Here is a 20,163-nt window from a genome sequence, read left to right on the forward strand (position 1 = left end):
TGCCTGGATTGTCCATTCCAGTGGGCTCTGGATTTATGCCTGTCAAACTCAGTGTCACCTGTACCGGATTTTGGTCAACTTATGGGCCCCTTAACGGCTCATGAGTTTGAATGTTCTGGTGTCGGGTTTATGGCCTTGGGTGCGGCACATGGAGTCCTTGGAAATTGGGCCATTGAAGAGGCTGCGATTGACTTGCTGGAACGAAGTTATATCGAGGAACCTTCCTGTTGTCCCCGTGTGGTGCTGGAAGCTCCGATTGTGAGTGAACACGTGTGTTCCTTTCCCTTACTGGATTGGATGGCGGATAATTTTGCGGAACGCTCCAATGATTTCCTCTTGGAGGCTGTTGCAACTTATTGTGCCTATACTTTGATGGATTGACTCTTTATTTTGGTCAACTCATAGGGCATCCAATGATGTCAATTTTTCCCCATTTTTTCATGGTTTTTTTCCCCTGACGACATCATTTTTCTGTGTATGACTTTTTTATCTCCTTTTCGAACTTACACTTGCCTTATATGGACTTATAGTTCATGCCCTTGGTTCCGTTCTTTCTAACTTGAACTCTGCGTTCTTGCTAAGTGCGCCCCTAGTGGTTAGTAGTCCAATCAAGGGGGGGTGTAGTATGGGTTAACCACTCCCTATGTACAACGCTAAGATAGCATACCCGATCAGAGTGTGTGAGGAACGCTGAAGTTGTCTGCTCAGTTGCACTGTATTAAATTGAATAACGTTGCTCTTCTTACTGTATTAATTTGTTGCTAAAACTTATTTTTAAAACTTATTTTTAAAATCGAGTGAAGGAAAATTGTTTTTAAAATAGTACCGCTTCTCGAGTCTCTCTGCTGCTAACTGCTGCTAATTCCCTGGCACATGAGTTTGCACACTGCACTTTAGTTGATCTCAACCTAGTTCGACCGCATTAGAGTTTGAGCGCCATCTTTATTCAGGAAGGTCAGGGCCAGCATTCTAGTGGTGCGTGACTTCCGGCGGGGGAAAGTTTAAAATCGATGCAAAGACGGACGCGCAGCGAAACCCGATCAGAGTGTGTGAGGAACGCTGAAGTTGTCTGCTCAGTTGCACTGTTTTAAATTGAATAACGTTGCTCTTCTTACTGTATTAATTTGTTGCTAAAACTTATTTTTAAAACTTATTTTTAAAATCGAGTGAAGGAAAATTGTTTTTAAAATAGTACCGCTTCTCGAGTCTCTCTGCTGCTAACTGCTGCTAATTCCCTGGCACATGAGTTTGCACACTGCACTTTAGTTGATCTCAACCTAGTTCGACCGCATTAGAGTTTGAGCGCCATCTTTATTCAGGAAGGTCAGCGCCAGCGTTCTAGTGGTGCGTGACTTCCGGCGGGGAAAGTTTAAAATCGATGCAAAGACGGACGCGCGCAGCGGACGCGCCGCGGGCGCGCCGAAGGCGCGCACAAGGCAAGCCCGTCTGCGCCCGTCCGCGCCCGACCGGGCCCAGGGGCCACTCATGCCGTCCCTCTCACCACATATACATCGGACCGTCTCAGAGCACTACAGCAAGCTCGCATCACCCTCAGTCCCACTATTGTTAACCGGTTGAACACCGTAGGTATTAATCGCCTAGCTATCTCCAACTGTGCTGAGGTAAAGTCCCCTGCCCACGTCAATAGGGCTGAGACTACTATCAGGGTAATGTACCTGAATACCCGGTCCTTAGTGAACCACCAGTCTGACATTTCTATATTACTTACCAATGAAACACCGGACATTCTCCTTCTGACCGAAACCTGGCTCACTGCTGAGTCACTTCCTGATGTCCTGGCGGCCCTTCCTCCAGATTATTACATTCTTCACGCGGATCGGCCGGGAGACCGCTCTGGAGGGGGAGTTGCTGCTATTATATCAAAACGCCTTAACTCTCTATCCTCTTCCTCTCTCTCTATACCAGGGGTGGAAATCTGCTCCTTAGTATAGGAACCAACACAGGTGCCTTTGCACTGCTCCTCCTCTATCGGCCACCATATCCTATGCCTACTTTTGCCACTGTGCTGAGTGAACATCTGTCCTCCATTCTGACTCATCACGCCAGTTTTGCACTTATTGGCGATCTTAATTACTGGTACAGCGACCCCAACGCCGGCTCTCATGCCTTTGAACTGTTTGAAATGCTGCACAGTCTGAGTCTGACGCAACAGATTCTCTGCCCTACCCACTGCAAGGGCCACATTTTAGATCAAATCTGGTCACATAACTTAGCGCTGTCTCAGCCTACTGTCTCTCCTTGTGTCTGGTCCGACCACTTCTTAGTGGATACGGTCCTCACTCTCACAGGCAGGCTCCCTGCCCCTCGTATGGCTGGCGGGCTCTCTCGTAAGTGGAACACACTGGATTCCCAAGCCTTTTTTATGACCTTAGCTGATACCAGCCCAGCCTGGGATCCCACAGTCTGCTCTGATCTTGACACGTTAGACAGTAACATTACCAACTGGCTAAAGTCTGCCAGTGACCAGTTTGCCCCGTTGACACGTTTCCCCCCCACTAAGCCTCTCATAGATGGTATACGCATGACCTTAAACTGCATAAACTAAAAGTACGACAACAGGAACGCATTTGGAGGCATACTTACTCTGATTCAGCTAGATCACTCTACATTACTGCTCGCAGAGAATATAAAGCAGCCATCATCTTAGCCAAATCAGCCCACTTCTCGGATAGGCTCTCCTCAGCAGCCAATAAATCTAAGGAAGTGTTTAAAATTATGAACAAGCTTACCACCGATGATAGAACTCTTCCTGCTCAAACTCCCTCTCAAGAGACATGCGATGCCCTCAACGATTTTTTCATCGAAAAAATTATAAAAATTAAAAATTCGATCCATTCTTCTAGCCAGCCATCGTTTCTGGACTTAACGTCCAACAATCACTTGACCATCACGTTGTTTCCTGCTCTTAATGCTGATTCTTTGGCTCGACTTGTAACTCGAGTCAAATCAGGTTCCCCCAGCGATTGCTGCCCGCCTTCAGTTATGCGGGACCTCTGTCTTAAGCTTCCGGACTGCATTCTATCCTTGTTGAATGGTTCTCTCAACAGTGGTACTGTCCCTGCTTCCTTCAAGGAGGCTATCTTGGTACCCCTTCTAAAGAAACCCAGAGCAGACCCTGGGGAACTCTCTAACTTTCGTCCGATTTCCCTTCTTCCCTTTCTCTCAAAACTTCTGGAGGCTCATGTGACTCAAACTCTCTCACATTTCATTGAGTCCTCCAGTTACCTCGAGCCCAATCAAGCTGGGTTCAGACCCGCTCATTCGACCGAGGCGGTCATTCTCGCAGTCTTGAACACCCTTAGAAGTAATGCGGATGTTGGTACTCCTCAGGCTCTGGTGCTTTTGGATCTGTCTGCCGCATTCGACACGGTGGACCATAACATCCTCCTCCGCCGTGTCGCACAGGCAGGCATCCAGGGCACCGCCCTCAACTGGATCTCGTCATTCTTAACTGGTAGAACACAGGCTGTACGTCTAGGCCCTTTTGCTGCTGGGAAGACTGCAACTACCTGTGGAGTCCCTCAGGGCTCTTCTATCTCACCACTGCTGTTTAACCTTTATCTCCGTCCTCTGATCCACTCTCTTAGGAACTGGGATATCACGGTGTATAATTACGCCGATGATCTACAAATCATCTTCCCTCTCAATTCCCCCAATGCAGATAAGACCTTCCATTCTGTGATGATTCACATACTGGAATGGATGAATATCAATCAACTAAAGCTGAACCCGGGGAAGACAGAACTGCTCCTTCCCGGCTCCAGCTCTTCTTACTGGGGCCCGCAGTTCTGGCCCTCTGAACTGGGCCCCTTCCCGGTCCCGCTTAATTCAGTGAAGAGTCTCGGCGTGATAATCGATGCAGAACTCTCACTGAAAGCCCAAGTGGGGGCTGTCATCTCCTCCTCCATGTACCAGCTCAGGAAGATCCGTAAGGTCAGCCATCTACTTTCATCATCTGCTTTAATTCAGGTTGTTATCTCCCTGGTTCTATCTCGCCTGGATTTCTCTAACTCTATTTATCATGGACTCCCTCAGTGTCTTTTGTATCGCCTTCAGGTCGTTCAGAACCAGGCGGCCCGTCTCATTTACAAACTCCCCAGGTGGCAGTCGGCTAAATCGCTTTTACAGCAACTTCATTGGCTGCCAATTGGACAAAGGGCAGCCTTTAAGGTGGCGTGTATCACCTATCAAGCCCTCCACTGCACTAGCCCTGCTTTTTTGCAATCTCTAGTCACGGTCCATCGACCTTTGCGTAACTTACGCTCTGCTCATCTCCATCTCTTGACTGTTCCCAGAGTAAGAACCAAGAGGTTCGGAGGCCGCTGCTTTGCCTCTTTGGCCCCGTCCCTCTGGAACTCTTTGTCTCCCTTTATCAAGTCAAGTCCCTCTTTACTCAATTTTAGGAAATTGCTAAAAACTTCTCTTTTCCCTCCCCCTTGTTAGCCTGTTCACTGTTACCTTCTGTTCCGTTGCTGTTATTACTCTTTTTGGGTTAAGTGCCAGGAAACCTTTGGTGTCAGCGCGCTATACAAATATCATCTAACATAACATAACATAACAACCTCGTCGGCTGTTAGAAAGCCAGCTTGCCGCTTCTGCTGCTTTTGCACGCGACACTGTTGTTACATGTTATTCATTCGAGAACTGCTGACTCGGCTTTGCTTCACATGAGAACCGTCTGTTGTTTAACATCCTTAACAGTGAGCAGTGACCTTGGTCTGTACACCGTGTAAAGAACGAGTCTGGGTCACTAGACGGTGCAGGTTGTTGTGTTCAGGTTGATCGTACCACTTCTTAGCCATAACATACATACAGCTGCCAATACCTGAAAGACGAGTCCTTTAATATTGCAGAGCAGCATGTTTTCTGTTACATTCGAAATGAAGAGCTGTTGCAGGAGAGAGCCTAGCTGATCCTGTGATGTGATTCCACTAAGCTGATCCATAAGGTATGGGGTCCCCCATGCAAGCCTAAGAGACCTTCTATTAGTCTAATAATAACTTATTAGTTGCTAGAGAAAGGAGGGTGGTCGCTTTCCACTGTCATTATTATTATGATTGCTCCTTTCATTTTCTATGGTATTGTAACAATGCTGATGGTGCTGATCCTAACGATTTGTCTGCTTGTGTTAGCCAAAGTACTGCATCTTAGGACGCGAGGTTTATAAAATAAACTCTTTAAACTTTACCGTGTCTTTGTTATTCTGTTGTGGACTGATATATAGCTACCAACGGGTATTTCGGATTCCCACCACTCCTGAGAGTATCTAAGTCGCTTGTTCTGGGTTGTCTATACATTGGGACCGCTGAGCTAAATCTCGGATAACGAATGGGACACTAAGCTAGTCGGATAGGGGTTCTTGGTTCTGAGGGGAGTTACTGGTACACCACAATTCTCTGAGGTCCTGGTTTCCTGCGCATAGTTCTGTGCATAAGCAGAATCTCTGCAACACTTGCTGCACTGACCTGCATCAATAGGGAAGGGCTGGAATGTGCCACATTTCTAAAATACAGCGGTACAAAAGGGGGTGGTGATGGACGGAGCATCAGAACCAATCAAACACTCACACCCAGTCAACAGATCTGGGTTTGAGCCATCACCGTTCTTTAGCCCACTCTGCCACCCCAGTTCAGACATGGCCATATGCAAATCAGTCTGACCCTGTGCCTCATGGGAACAGTCAAGCCCGAACTGCCAAGCCATGCCTTCCCTGGACCGGAAACAAGCTTCCTAGGACCGTTTTCTGGCATTTCAGCCGTCTTCAGCCAGGCTTGCTTGAATCCAGTGGCAAAGTGAGCAAGGGACTCACGTCTGAGCATACCCTGCCAACTTATGGCGAACAAAGCGGTACAAAAGGGGGTGGTGATGGACGGAGCATCAGAACCAATCAAACACTCACACCCAGTCATCCATAATCCGTCCGCATACACATCATCACATATTGGTGACTCGTGGCAACACACCCTCTTTGTACAATGGTGCACGTGTGTCAGTCTTGTGTCCTCAAATAACTTAATGATTTAAGATACACATTCCTACACCAAAAGCAAACAATCTATGCAATATTTTTAATTCAATGTGCCCTGCAGAATCCAAGGCACATAGAATTTGGACATGACAAAGACACATGTAATTATTTATCCTTGTTTCACCTCCCGTTGGGAGGCACACTATTAGCAAACAGTACCAGGGTCCTTGACCCTTGGATCAGTGGCGGCTGGTGCATAGGGGCGAATGGGGCGTTGCCCCACTAGCCTCTGGACGAGGATCGGGGAGGAAGACAAGAAGGACACCACACCAATGCAGCAGCCTCAAAAGAAGTGCTCTCTGCCCCATGTGTCGATCACAATACATAGACAATACATGAAAACAATTAAATTAAATTGTCTGACTCTGACTTTTTTCTTCATGGCACGGACGACGACGAGGTCACAGCAGGTCAGAGACCTCCTGCGCATGTGCTGGCCGGGGCGAGGAATATTGCTCGCCCTGGAAGCACATACGGAAAGAGTGATGTCATCATGAAGGGAGTGGCCAAAGAAAGCGGAAAATGCCTGGTTTCAAATGGGGCGCCTGTGCTGCACCCCAGGCGTCATCAGCATTGCGCCACTGAAATCAATAGCAAGGGGCAGGGCAGTGGGTGGCCACAACCGGAACACGCCCCTTTCCTTCGCGCCAGTCCCAGGCCTCCTGATTGGACAATGGGAGGCGGGAGCTTGTGCATTGCTCAGGACGGCACCGGCCACAGTCACAGTACCGCACTGCAGAACACTCTCCCTCCAGCCTCTCACACGCCACAGGCCCTGATGTGTTTCTTGGGTAGAGATCGATGTCACTTGGTAAGTGGATCGTGCAAAATAAACAGTGCAGCGGGTGGCGCTCATGAACATTCACGAACGATGCAGGTTGTGTTGAAAAATAATTAATCGATTTGGCAGCTAGGAAAGCACAAGCAGAGTGACGCCAGGTAGGCACAAAATTAAATAATCCAGTTTCTGTAAAATATTGTCTCAATAAAACCTTTTTGTGCTATTTTTATTATGTTTTTATGAGCAGGAAGGTGATAAAAATTGGTATTACGAACAACAGTTGAAACTTTCTTGGAATTATGGCTTTAAATGTAATCGCCGGTACCTGTTTGGGAGCTGTAACTTACCGCACATTATGCAACAAACGGGTCATAAATGAATTGCCAGCGCAGTCTCTCTCTACCGAATCACAGATTGCAGCATACAATCTCCCACGAAGCGTGCTCGTTCCAGGCTTCCCTCCCTGGATTGGCTTCACATTGCAATCAGCGTGCTGCCGCCTCTGGTGCAGGAAACCAGGGTTCAAGCCTCGAGGTCGCGTCCACATCCTGTGATTCTGGGCAAATCACTTTAATCTCTCCGTGCCTGAATGTGTAATGTAAATCCGGTGCTATGTTAAGCGCTCCAATACCTTCGGGTCGAGTTCGCGCTATATAAATATGCAACAACAACAAAAAACTGTTACTTCTTCTTTACAGAAATCGGTGGCCCATTAATGAAGAGACATTTTATTACTATCCTTTCCTGTCAAGGCTGTAATAATATTCTTTCCGCCTAAAAAATGCTTACGAGGCGATGGGTTAAATTTGAGCCAAAGAGAATTATAAAATGTTGGGTTCCTCTTGAGGGAACCGTCATAACATTAATGTAGAGGTGCTGTCAACACTCGGAAAAACAGTATTGATGTGGCATAACATTCACAGTTTCAATTATGTTTTAACAGACATGGCATGCCTGCATGGGGGAAATTACAGCCTCAATGCCAAGCATGCCCTCTTCTCTCATTAAATTATGATTTTCACGATTTACTTCCTCTGCGCTATTACATTCTCGCGCTAGCCAGGCTTTAATTATAGTTATGAGAGGAAGAGCGAATGTAAAAGATCGACTGTGGTGGTGACTGCAGTGCAGAAGTCTTAGAGTAGCGCATGTGTACAGTACTTTCAGAAATTCCCGATTGTGGCTTGGGTGGTTTAATTTATAGATTTTTGCGCACGCGGAGTTGAGCTTTGGCTGCCGAAAGGAGGCATCAGGCATTGTTTCTGTTTGGCAGAAGTCAGTTTAACCCTCCCGAGCCCCCCTCCCCCTCCCACCACCGGGCACTCAACTCGGACCTCCACGCCCACCACCTTCAAATGTTACAAGCCGCCCCTGCCTTGGATATGGGGAAATGTATGAGATCTTCATTGGTATTGCATGGGAAAAGCCACCGCAAGGCCCATGGAACACATCCTTAACCTCTTCAATGCCCATGACGAGCTGGTCTCGTCATGGGCCGCGGTTGCGCTGTGCCCATGACAAGACCAGCTCGTCATAAACCCCGCCCGCTAATGCAACGGCCGGCACAGGGCGGGGAAAGGGGCGGGCACTGAAGGGGTTAAAGTACAGTGAGGCAATGCTGCACTATACTCTGGCTTGCCGCACTACCTATCCATGAAGCCATGCAAGGGCACGCAGACTGACTTTGCATTGCCTCATAAATACGAGTTGGAGACCAGCTCCACCAGAGCATCATGAACAGCTACACACTTTTGATAACCCTTGCTCACCCGTGGGTAGATTGACATGAGCAGACAGACTTATCCTAAGGGCAATGTGTAAAGTATTTGTACTCAAAACACTCAGTAATACAGTGATAACACCACAAATGGACACCACACCAGTTTAGAAAAATAAAGTAATCTTTATCTAAACTCAACAAGACTAAAACGATACAAATCCAACATACATGTAGTAAGATATGACTTTAAAATAGTCATTGCAAAAATAAAGGTTCATTGAAAACAAATAGCTCCAACAGGGGCTCTTGCGACATTGTGACAGCAATAAATACAAAGTACGGCGCCGACCACGAAGAGCGCAGGGTCGAGTACGGAGTCATATGGACCCCCCAACAAACAGTACCTTGGAAACTAAGTCTATGACGTACAAGGCGTCATGGAAGTGAGGCGTCGGTGCCAAGGACGAAGCCGGCTCCCTGGCTACCACAGGGGAGGCAAGGTGTTTTGTCCATGAGGAGGCAAAATGTCGTGTCCAGGACACGGGAAGGCAATTGCGTCAGCGGTGAGGCGTCAGTTCCAGTGATGATGCAAAGTCGGCGAGTTCATAGAGTCACCCTCAGCAGTTATCGGCATCACGATAACAGGATGCAGGTGCTGGCAATGACAGAGTCGGTGAGAGCTCTGGCGTCAGGCACAGCCGATAACTGCAGGCATCGGCAGGCATCGATGGGCGTTAGAGCTGAGGTGCAGGCCGGGTGGTGCGTCAGTCACTTCACGAGCAGTGCCCCGGGCCTCGGTGCAGGTCGCAGCATCACAGCGGCAACGCTGATGGCTTTGGAGACAGGTTTCCTTACTTCTTTCAAGTTGCTTCCAGCCCCCAACAGCAGGAACAACTTCCAGAGACCCAAACTGGAATAGGCACCTCCTGGCAGGTTAGAAGTCTCAGCAATAGAGTTCAGGGGAGCTGGGAGTGACGTCTTTGTGGCCCTGAGACTTCAGAACAGGAGGCCAGCACACACAGGCCCTTGGCGATCTTCTTCAAGCAGGTTCAAAGCAAAGTTCGAGTCTTTGTATTCTCCTTGGCAGAAACAGCAACTACAAGCCAACTCACACAACACACAGCAAAGGGGCAGTACTCCTCCTCACAGTTCTTCAGCTTTTCTCCTTGGCAGAGGTGTCTCTTGCATCCAGAAGTGATCTAAAGTTCTGGGGTTTAATGTCTAATACTTATACCCCAAAATGACTTTCTTCTCTTTGTGCAAGGGTCTCTGAGTCCAGTTCAAACTAGTTCTGGCCTCACTGGTGTGGTATGCCCACAGGGGCTGGAGACAGCATTGTGCAAGGGAGAAAGGCCCTATTCAGGTGCAACAAAATCTCCTTCCACTACTCTAAATTCAGCCATGGTCTATTGAGCCCGGCTCTGAATCATCCAGGAAGGTCTAGCCACACCTCAAATCCCCCCCTCCCTTAGTGGCTGTCTACAGTGAATGCACATCCCCAGCCTGTGTCACTCCAAAAGCAGACAGTCAATACACAAACAGGCAGAGGCACACAGAATGGTTAGACAAGAAAATGACTACTTTCTAAAGTGGCATTTTCAAATATACAATTTAAAAACAAATCTTTACTAAAAGATGTGTTATTAAATTCTGAGTTCAGAAGCCTAAACTTTATTTCTCTATCTAGTCCCAAGGGAAAGTTATACCTGTAAGATGTTACAAAGTATTTCTCATTCTATCCTATGGGGCAGGATAGCCTTTCAATAGTAGTGATAAACAAAATTGGCAGTATTTCACTATCAGGACATGTCACACACACACCAGTACATGTCCTATCATTCACATACACTGCACGCTGCCCAGGGGGTTACCTTGGGCCTACTATAGGGGGTGCCAGACATTTAAGAAAAGGGATGGTTAAGGCTGCTTGCCAGGTCGACATGGCAGTTTACAGCTGCGCACAAACACTTTGGTTGTAGGTCTGAGATACCTTTTTCAGAGATACTCATGTGGGTGGCGCAATCAGTGCTGGAGGCCCACTAGTAGCATTTAATTTACAGGCCCTTGCACACTGAGGGCTCTATACTAGGGGCTTACCAGTAAATCAAATATGCCAATCATGGATAAACAATCATGTTCACAATTTACACAAAGAGCATATGCACTTTAGCACTGATTAGCAGTGGTAAAGTGCCCTGAGTCCTATAGCCAACAACAGCAGGTCAGGAAAAAATAGGAGGAAGAAGCAAAAAGTTTGAGAATAACCATGTAAAAAGGGCCAAGTCCAACAGTGTGTCTGTCCTTTGCAGAGAGAGAAAGCTCACCCGGCTGCAATTCCGCACCCGGACCTTGCCAGGCCACATCCGCAGACATGGAACTCAACCTTGTGCAGCTGTTATAAAGTATTGTTCTCCCTGGGCTAAAAAGCACTGAGGCACTGAAAATACCGGGGCATAAGTCAAAGAGGCAGGATGTGGGAGGTGGTGAGCTGAGCAGTTAAGATGGCCCGCGCCTCCAATACATCATATCTACCTCCTGCTAGATGATGGTGTGGACGTGCGGAGTCCACAGGAAGCTGCAAGTGGATGGAAAGCAGATCAGGAGGGAGGCCGACAGTGACAGATGGAGGCAGGCTGGCATGGCAAGGGGCCAGGCCGGGCCGGACTGGATGGCCACTCGGCTAGATAATCAAACGGGAGGTGAGTGCCTGACAGCCAACTTCACGGCTGTCTGTTCAGCTGCTTCAGTTCCTAGAAAGATCCTGGATCCTGGGTGGACCCAGCTTGACTTGGCCCAGCTCTTGTCGCTCACCCACGTTGCTGCTGCTGCTGCGCTGATACCCCGAATGTGGAATTCCACTGCTCCACTGTACACCACTCCACTCTACCCAACTTAATGTCACTGCACTCTATAACACTGTATGCCAATCCAGTGCACCACACTCTACAACACTGTACTGTACTGTACACCACTCTACTCTACAAAAATTATCTAGACTGTATGCCACTCTACTCTACTATAGCCTACATCACTTTCCAATACCGTACAACACCCCACTACTCTTTTCTGTACAATACGGTACTCCAATTTATGATACTTTACTTGACTGTATGCTATGCCACTCCACTCAACTACACTCCATGCCACTATATTCTACGACATGTCACTCCACTCTATGACACTCTAATTCTCTCTACACTACCTCACTCCAGTGTACTCCACTCCACTATCCACCACTCTACTACACTTTATCCCACTCTATGTCACTGCACTATACTCTGCTCTACGCCCCTCCACTGACTGACACTCTACTCCAGTGCATGCAACTCCACTCCATGCCACTGTACTACACTGTATGACACTCAACGACACACCACTCATTTTCTCCCTACGATACGCAGCTCCTCTATACGACACAACATTCCACTCTCATCCACTGTATTCTACCACTCTCCAATTGACGATACTCCACTTTATGACACTCTACTTCACCCTACCCCACTCTACTCCACTCTGACAGTCCATGACACCCTAATCAACTGTTTGACACTCCATTCCACTGTATAGCTTGCTGTTCCGGTCTATGATACTAGACTTCACACCATGCCACTTCTCTTTATAACACTTTACTACACAGTAGGATATGCTACTACACTCTACTCTACTCCACTCTATTCCAATCTACAATTCTCTAGTCTTTGACTATCATTATATGTGAGAACACAGTGGATGGTAGAGTGGCGAGTTAAAATTAGTTTTGTATGGTTAGCGAGCTAAAAGAGTGTGTAAAGAGGTCCGCTACTCATAATAATTTGAAGGTGGTGCATAAACTGTAAGTTTTCCTAACTATACCTAAGCTTTAGCTTTTGGTTTTTTCATTGAATGGTGGTACCATGTCTGTAAAAATGTGGTGGTCATTTCAATGGAAAATGCACTGTCTGTAAATGACAGTGCACTACCACACTATGCTATATTAATATATTTATGACAATGTAATACAAAATACACCCCTACATACCACACCCTTATGACTTTCCTGCTGAATTGGTGCGCCTTATTTGCTACACTTATTTTTTATTTGACGCTTTTATTTTCACAATATCTATGACTTTATTGATATAACACTGATGGCAGAACCCCCGCTCTGAAAATTGATCCAGAACAGTTAATGGCACAAGGGTCACATGAGGTCATTTTCACTCCACAAATCCAAATTCTGTAACCACTTGCAACTCAGGTAAGTTTTTGGGGTCTAAACATAAAATTATCAACTTTACCTGAGTTTAATCCATAAAAAGCTAACGTAATAATCATCCAGTAGGGCAAATTATGGTATCTCTAGATAATATTGCTGAACTGCTACCCCACTAGGAAAGAAACCTAGGAAAACTAAAGAAATATGAGTGGAGAGAGGCAAATATGCACATCGAGAGCTGGTTATTCTCATAATAAAGAGGAACAAAGACTTCAGGTAAGTGATAGATGCTTTATTAAGTACACGTAGTAGCGAACTGTCCGGGCATTGCAGTCTTCAACTCAACCGTCGCTAACATCCCGAGCATGGAACACACACGCTAGTGTTCTGAATCCATGCACAGCACGAGACAACATCTTATGATCACCAGATAAATCTTTCCTTTTGGAAAAGTACCAACTAAAAACATACTCTTAAAGATGCACGAAATTCACATATACAAAATAATCAAACTAAACTAAATATAAATAGAGGAAAGTTTACATTTGGAAATTACAAGAAAAGACTTTTAGAACACAAGCAATATATAAGTAAAATGGAACAATGCACTTGACCACACGGTCAAGTATAACGTTACCCTAGGATAACGCATATACTCGAGATATACTATATAAACAATGTAAATCTAGACAAAATTACGGTATTTGGTTGCAAAAATGATTCTCCTTGGGCTGTGCCTCAAATCCACACCCTTAGCTGAACCACCATCAGTGGAAGACATGTCATTTGAACCCACAGTTTTCTTACCACACTCAACCCTATCACGATACTCTCACCCATCTTTCCCTTCCTTCTGCAAATTGCTTCGAACTGGTTCCACTTGGACCACTCTCTTACCATTTCACCATTGTCCACTCTCAACTAGCACATATTACCATTCACTTTAATGACTCTGACCGGGACACCAAACCTGGTTTTACCCTTGTTCACATGAACAGGTTTGCATATATGAACGAAATCATACACCTTTACCTCCATTTTCTTGACTCCGTTTCTTTCATCAAAATAAAAGTTTTGTTTTTCCTGAAAGGCAGAGACTTTTTTCCTGACTACCTCATCAGTCATCTGATTCTGCTTTGAACGTACCCATTTATTCATCCAAGTCGGACAGAAACAGGCGGTTGCTCTTCTCCCTCACAACAATTCAAATGGAGAGACACCTGTTGCTGAATGAGGAGTCGTATGATAAAGCCAAAGCATACTCTTAATTGCATTGCCACCTAAACATTTATTGGCAATTGCCCACTAGATGCATTCGCCTACGACTTTGTTCATTCTCTCTACTAGCCCGTTAGTTTGAGGATGATATAGAGAACTCCTGAGAGTTTTTCATGCCACTTATCTCTAGAAACAATCTAAACTCATCTGAGATAAACTGGCCACCATTATCCGAGACTAGGGTTGCAGGAAATCTTTCCTTCAGAAAGACTTCCTTCATGAATACAACAACTATCTTGTATGTAACCTCATTGACAAACTTAACTTACTGCAATAGTCCATCATGACTACAGCAAACCTAGATGTGCTATTTAAGGCATAAAATGGTCCGACAATGTCAATACCCACTTTATCCCAAGGACATTTGGGTAAGTCAATAGGACTTAGGTTCTTAACTTAAAGGTATTTTTCACAACTTGAGCATATGACAAAATTTATTTCCACTAACTCAATCTCCTGATCCATAGCTGGCCACCAGGAGGATAACCGTACTCTTTTTTTTTTTTGTGTCATTATAGCTCCAAGATATCCATCATGTGCCCCTACAATAATTCTTTTCCTCAAGTTCACAGTAGGAACAAACTTGTCAGCTCTCAAAAACAGACCATCCTCAACTGACACCTCCTCTGCTACTTTAACAAGGGTCTTGAGCTCAAAATCTATGTTCCTCTCCTTGGGCCAGCCAGTGGTAATGTACTTCATGACTAATTTAAGGGTAACGTCTTCTTTCACAGCATCCCTCCAATCCTTCTCAGAAAAAGCACCTGTCAGAGGTATATCAATGGACGCTACAATGCAATTCTCTTTATCCTGGTCATTCTTCATTGCCTTGACATCCTCACCCCAGTCTGATGAACGTGACAAGAAATCTGCACAATTGTTTTTAGTACCAGGGATATACTCGGTGGTGAAGCCAAATTGTAGCAGCTTGGTGGAGAGATGTGAAATACAGGGTGTGAACCCTTTGAATTTTTCCACTTAGGTTATAAATTAGCAGTTTGTGGTCTGTTTGAATGACAAAACGTGTTCCCCATATGTGGTTTCTAAATTTCATGGCCCCCCACCAACAAGTCAATAATTCTTTTTCAACCACAAATATTGTTTTTCTGTGTCAGACAACACCCGAGGTGCATAGCCAATAGTGTGCCTTTCAGAGTTCTTTACATGGCTGAGCACGGCACCCAACCCCATATTGCTTGCATTTACTGTTAGCACACATTGGAGTTCTGAATAATAGTTTTTTTAACACCTTAGGTGATGACAGCTGCTCTTTCACCCATTCAAACACTTTTCACTAACCCTGGCTTTGGTTCAACCCCACGTTGAGTGATCAGATGTCCGAGATATTCCACTTTGTTTGAGAGGAAAGTACATTTGTCCCACCTTAGAACAACACCTCGAAACTGAAATCTGCTCAGCACCTCATCTAGAAGCAGATCATGTGCATGTCTGTTTGGGGCACAGATCAATATATCATCTTGAAATATTGATACATCTTTAATATCTTTGAGCATGTTTACCATAACCCTCTGGGAAATAGATGCGGCTGACGCTAACCCAAAAGGCATCCTGCAGTATTGGTACGTACCAAAACGGGATAAAAAGGCTGTCAGGTGTTTGGATTCATCATCCAGTTCTATTTGGTGATACACAGGGGCCAGATCAAGTTTGGAAAAGACCTGGGCCTCTATCAATCCTGCCAATAGTTCAGAGATGTTGGGCAATGAATGTGAGTCCGCTCATATTTCTTTACTCAAACATCAGAGATCAACACATACCCCCAACTCGTCATTGTGCTTCCGTGCAACGACTAAAGGAGATAACCAGAGTGAAGATTCCGCCTGGTTGATTATGCCCCTCTTACACAACATGTGTAACTCTTTTTCCAGATCTTTTGCAATGCTGAACAGAACGTTCCTGAGTTTATGTTTACCTGGCCTGGCACCTTCCTTCACAATGATTTTGTGTTTGAACCCAGCAATCTTTCCCAACTTGCCTGAGAACACATATGGATACCTGTTCATGATGTTTTCTAGTTCTGAGACATCCCTTATGACTAAAACCTGCTCTGAAGTTCCTGGTTTAAGAATCATGTCAAAGAGTCCTTGGTGAAAGCACCCCACGATGTTCACACCACTGTTTGCAACATATATTCTGCCTGCTCTCCATCTCCCCTTGCACTCAAGTATATCATCAATGTATCCATATAGATCAATACTGTGCCCCTCGTGACAAGAATTTTCAATTCTATTAAGGACAAGGAGGCAAGGATTATGCTTTCTCATTTCTTTATTAGAAATGCCCAGCAGCCAATTAGAAGAACCGTTGTAAAACGAAAAACTACAGTACCCATGAGCACCAGGGTACCACGTGACCAACCATAGAGTCTCACATATAAAAGATAATGCAGGTGAAAGTACGTCCTCTTTCTTTGGTGAGGAACAGTTCACAGGAAACAGGAAGTCCAATGAAAAAACGATGAATGCCAGGTAAAAGAGTCCATCAGCAACAGCCGGTGATCACCCTGACGATAGAAAACACAGCAATCGCCGAATACAGGAGGCAGCAGACCACCCAAGCAGAATAGGCAGGTGGAACAGAAGGACCGCTATTTTGGGTCAGAACCTGAAAAGAAATGTACAGCCGTAATATTCATCCCATAAAGAGAGTGAAGTCAACAAAAGAAGGGGGGGGGGTGTAAAAGAGAGAAAAACCAATGCATTAAACATAAATGAAATGCAAATATAACATTGAAAACATGAGAATAAGTCATGACCTTGGGTGGGATAATCCTCGCCTCCTTGTCCTTAATAGAATTGAAAATTCTTGCCACGAATGTTTGCAAATTTTTAATTCTATGTCAGGACAGGAAGCTCCGATTATGCTTGTTCAAAGCTGATCCACCACTACAGAAGCAATATGTTCAATAGGTTTGTAATAAAAAGTTTTGTACACAGAGTCAGAAGACCAATCTGCGGTTTTCATGATGTTCAATAATGAAACGCCCATCGAGAACGCTTTAGAGGCCATAGCCCCACGAGCCGAATGAGCACCAAAAATGGAAACATCAATACCAGCCTCAGACAAGAGCCATCTAACCCAGCGAGCTAAAGTAGCAGGAGTAACAGGACGAAAAGGTTTCTGTAAAGCAATAAGTAGTTGACCCTGAGTATCTGAACGTAAAGGAGCAGTACATACTTCATAATCCTTAACACATTGAACAACGCAAAGGTTGGGATGATGAGGAAAGGAAGGATAGGTAACCGAAGAAGTAGCCGTTGGAAAGGAGAAAAGTGACACCCTCGGGAGTAAAACTGCGACCTGCCAAGTCCAACGCCCGCACATCAGAGACTCGTTTGCAAGAAACAAGACATAACAGCATAGTCAGTTTGGCAGAGAGTTGCTTGCGGGAAAGCAAGGAATTAGAAGGCCAAGCCTCCAAAAATCTCAAAACAATGGAGACATCCCACAGCGAGACATATTTAGGGCACGGAGGATTCGATAAACGAATGCCCTTAAGCAATTTGGAAATCAAGGGATGCTCACCTGCAGGTTTACCATCGATAAGAACATGAGCCACTGAAATGGCGGAACGGAAGTTGTTGACCGTGCGATAAGCCAAACCAGAGGAAGCGAGAGAGGCTAGGAAATTAATAATCATAGCCACATCCGCTGAAGCGGGATCAACTTCCCGCTGAACACACCAATCACACCATCGTTTCCATGAGGCCTTATATCGTTTGTGAGTACTGGGAGACCAGGCGTCACTGATGAATTTGGAAGCGTCGCATGAAAGGCCTGGGAGCGACCAGCGATCCCCGAAATTCACCACCCCAACAGAAGGAGAGTGCCTGATAGAACAAGGGGATGCGGATTGCCGAGGGGATCCAACAACAGATTCCACTTCTGGGGAAGAAGGAACGGGACCGCACAGCACATTTCCAAAAGAACCGGGAACCACGCTTGAGCTCTCCACAGCGGAGCAATTAGGATTAACTCTGTTTGAAAGCGTTTCGAGTAAGCCAGAACCCTGGGAATCATCATGAACGGGGGAAAGGCGTAACAGAGAGTCGACGGCCAAGTCTGAAGGAAAGCATCCGTGGCTAGGGCTTTCGGATCCGGTCTCCAGCTGAAAAACAGAGGGAGCTGAGTGTTTAGGCGAGAAGCGAACAGATCTAGGTGACATTGACCCCAAGTCTGAAGGAGATTGCGAAAAATGCGCGGATGAAGGCGCCAATCGCTGAAGTCGCGAAGATGGCGAGAGTTCCAGTCCGCAATCTGATTGATAATCAGCAATAACTGTGATCTTTTGTTGAAGACAGAAGTGCCAAAAATCCTTGGCGATCTCCGCCAAAATCTTGGATCTCGTTCCTCCTAACTTGTTGACATACCGAACCGCCGAAACATTGTCCATGCGGAGCAGAATGCAACAATTGGACTGAAGAGGAGAAAAACACCGGATCGCAAAGGAACCCGCCAGGAGTTCCAGGCAATTTATGTGAAGAGACAGTTCCTGGGAGGACCATCGACCCCCTGTCGAGACGGGACCGCACCGGGCTCCCCAACCCCATAGACTGGCATCGGATTCTATCACCAGATCCAGAGAGGAGCCGAACAGGGCTCGCCCATTCCAGGCCTCCATGTGGTCTAGCTACCACTGCATCTCGCCCTTCGCATCCTGGGAAAGAGGGATCAGATCGGAATAGCGAAGGCCTTTTTGGAGATGACGAATCTTCAACCTTTGAAGTGCCCTGTAGTGAAGAGGGCCCGGAAAGATCGCCTGAATGGAAGATGCTAAAAGACCGACTACACGTGCTAACAATCTCAACGACACAGTCTGTTTGGAAAGAACCGACCTCAATTCCCTCTTGATGTACCGAATCTTTTGGTTTGGCAGTAGAAGTTGACAGGAAAGGAAATTCACCTGGAAACCCAGAAACTCTATCACCTGAGTAGGGTTCAAGATTGATTTCTGAGGATTGACAAGAAACCCCAGAGATTGTAAAAGGTCGATAGACCACTCCAGGTGCGATAAGACTGTGAGGGGACTGTCCGCCATGATAAGAATGTCGTCGAGATAAATTATTGAGCGGACACCCCGAGCACGCAGACATTCCACGACGGGCCTCAGAAGTTTCGTGAAGCACCAAGGTGCTGACGAGAGGCCGAATGGAAGAACCGTGTATTCGTACCTTGTCCCCTGCCAACTGAATCAAAGAAATCGGCGATGAGGCTTGAAAATAGGAATCGAAAGATACGCATCCTTGAGGTCGAGCTGAACGATCCAATCCCCCTCGCGAAGAAGATCGCGCAATAGATGAATCCCCTCCATTTTGAAGTGTCTGTAAACGACATTTCCGTCGAACTCCTTCAAATTTAGGACCAGACGATTGCCGCCCCCTTTTTTCTGAACCAGGAAAATAGTGCTGAGGAATCCTTGTGGGTGGGGAATAGACGGAATGATTGCCCCTTTTTTGAGGAGGGATTCGATCTCCGCCGAGATAAACCCTTGGTCCTGAAGAGAAAAGGTTAGGGGATTTGGAGGAAGGTATTGATGTTGGGACTGATATAACTCTATTTTGAAACCCTGAACAGTTTGCAGAACCCAAGCATCGTCGGAGATTAGACGCCAGTTGTGGAGAAAAAATCGTATTCTGCCCCCCAGAACCACCTCGGAAAAAGGAATCAAACTCACCTGAGGTGTTAGAGTCGTGGTAGGCACCCTGGTTTCCACCTGAACGGCCCTTTCGAAATTGACCTCTCCCTTTGCGGGAAGGATAGAAATTGGAGCGGGAGTTGTATCCAGACTCTTGACCTCCGCCTCTCTGGGACTGAAAACCCCTCTGGGAGGGATGGTGAGAGCCACGGCCGAACGAGCGTCCCCTATGTCGTCCGGCCCTGGCAAAATCCGGACGAAGAGCTCGTTTGATGGAAGCCTGAGCCTTATCCAGACCGCTGAAGGTCGCAACAAACTTTGTCAATTCTTTTAGAAAAGGTTGGCCGAAAAGAAGACCCTGAGCCACCGGACCAGATTCGGAAGTAGAAAGTTCCGCCAACTTTGGGTCGATTTTTAGCAGAATAGAGCGACGACGCTCACTCGAAATCGCACAATTAGTGTTGCCTAACTGGCAAATAGCCCT

The sequence above is a fragment of the Triturus cristatus genome, chromosome 3_2 (assembly GCF_964204655.1).
Source record: "Triturus cristatus chromosome 3_2, aTriCri1.1, whole genome shotgun sequence".
Classification (NCBI taxonomy): domain Eukaryota; kingdom Metazoa; phylum Chordata; class Amphibia; order Caudata; family Salamandridae; genus Triturus; species Triturus cristatus.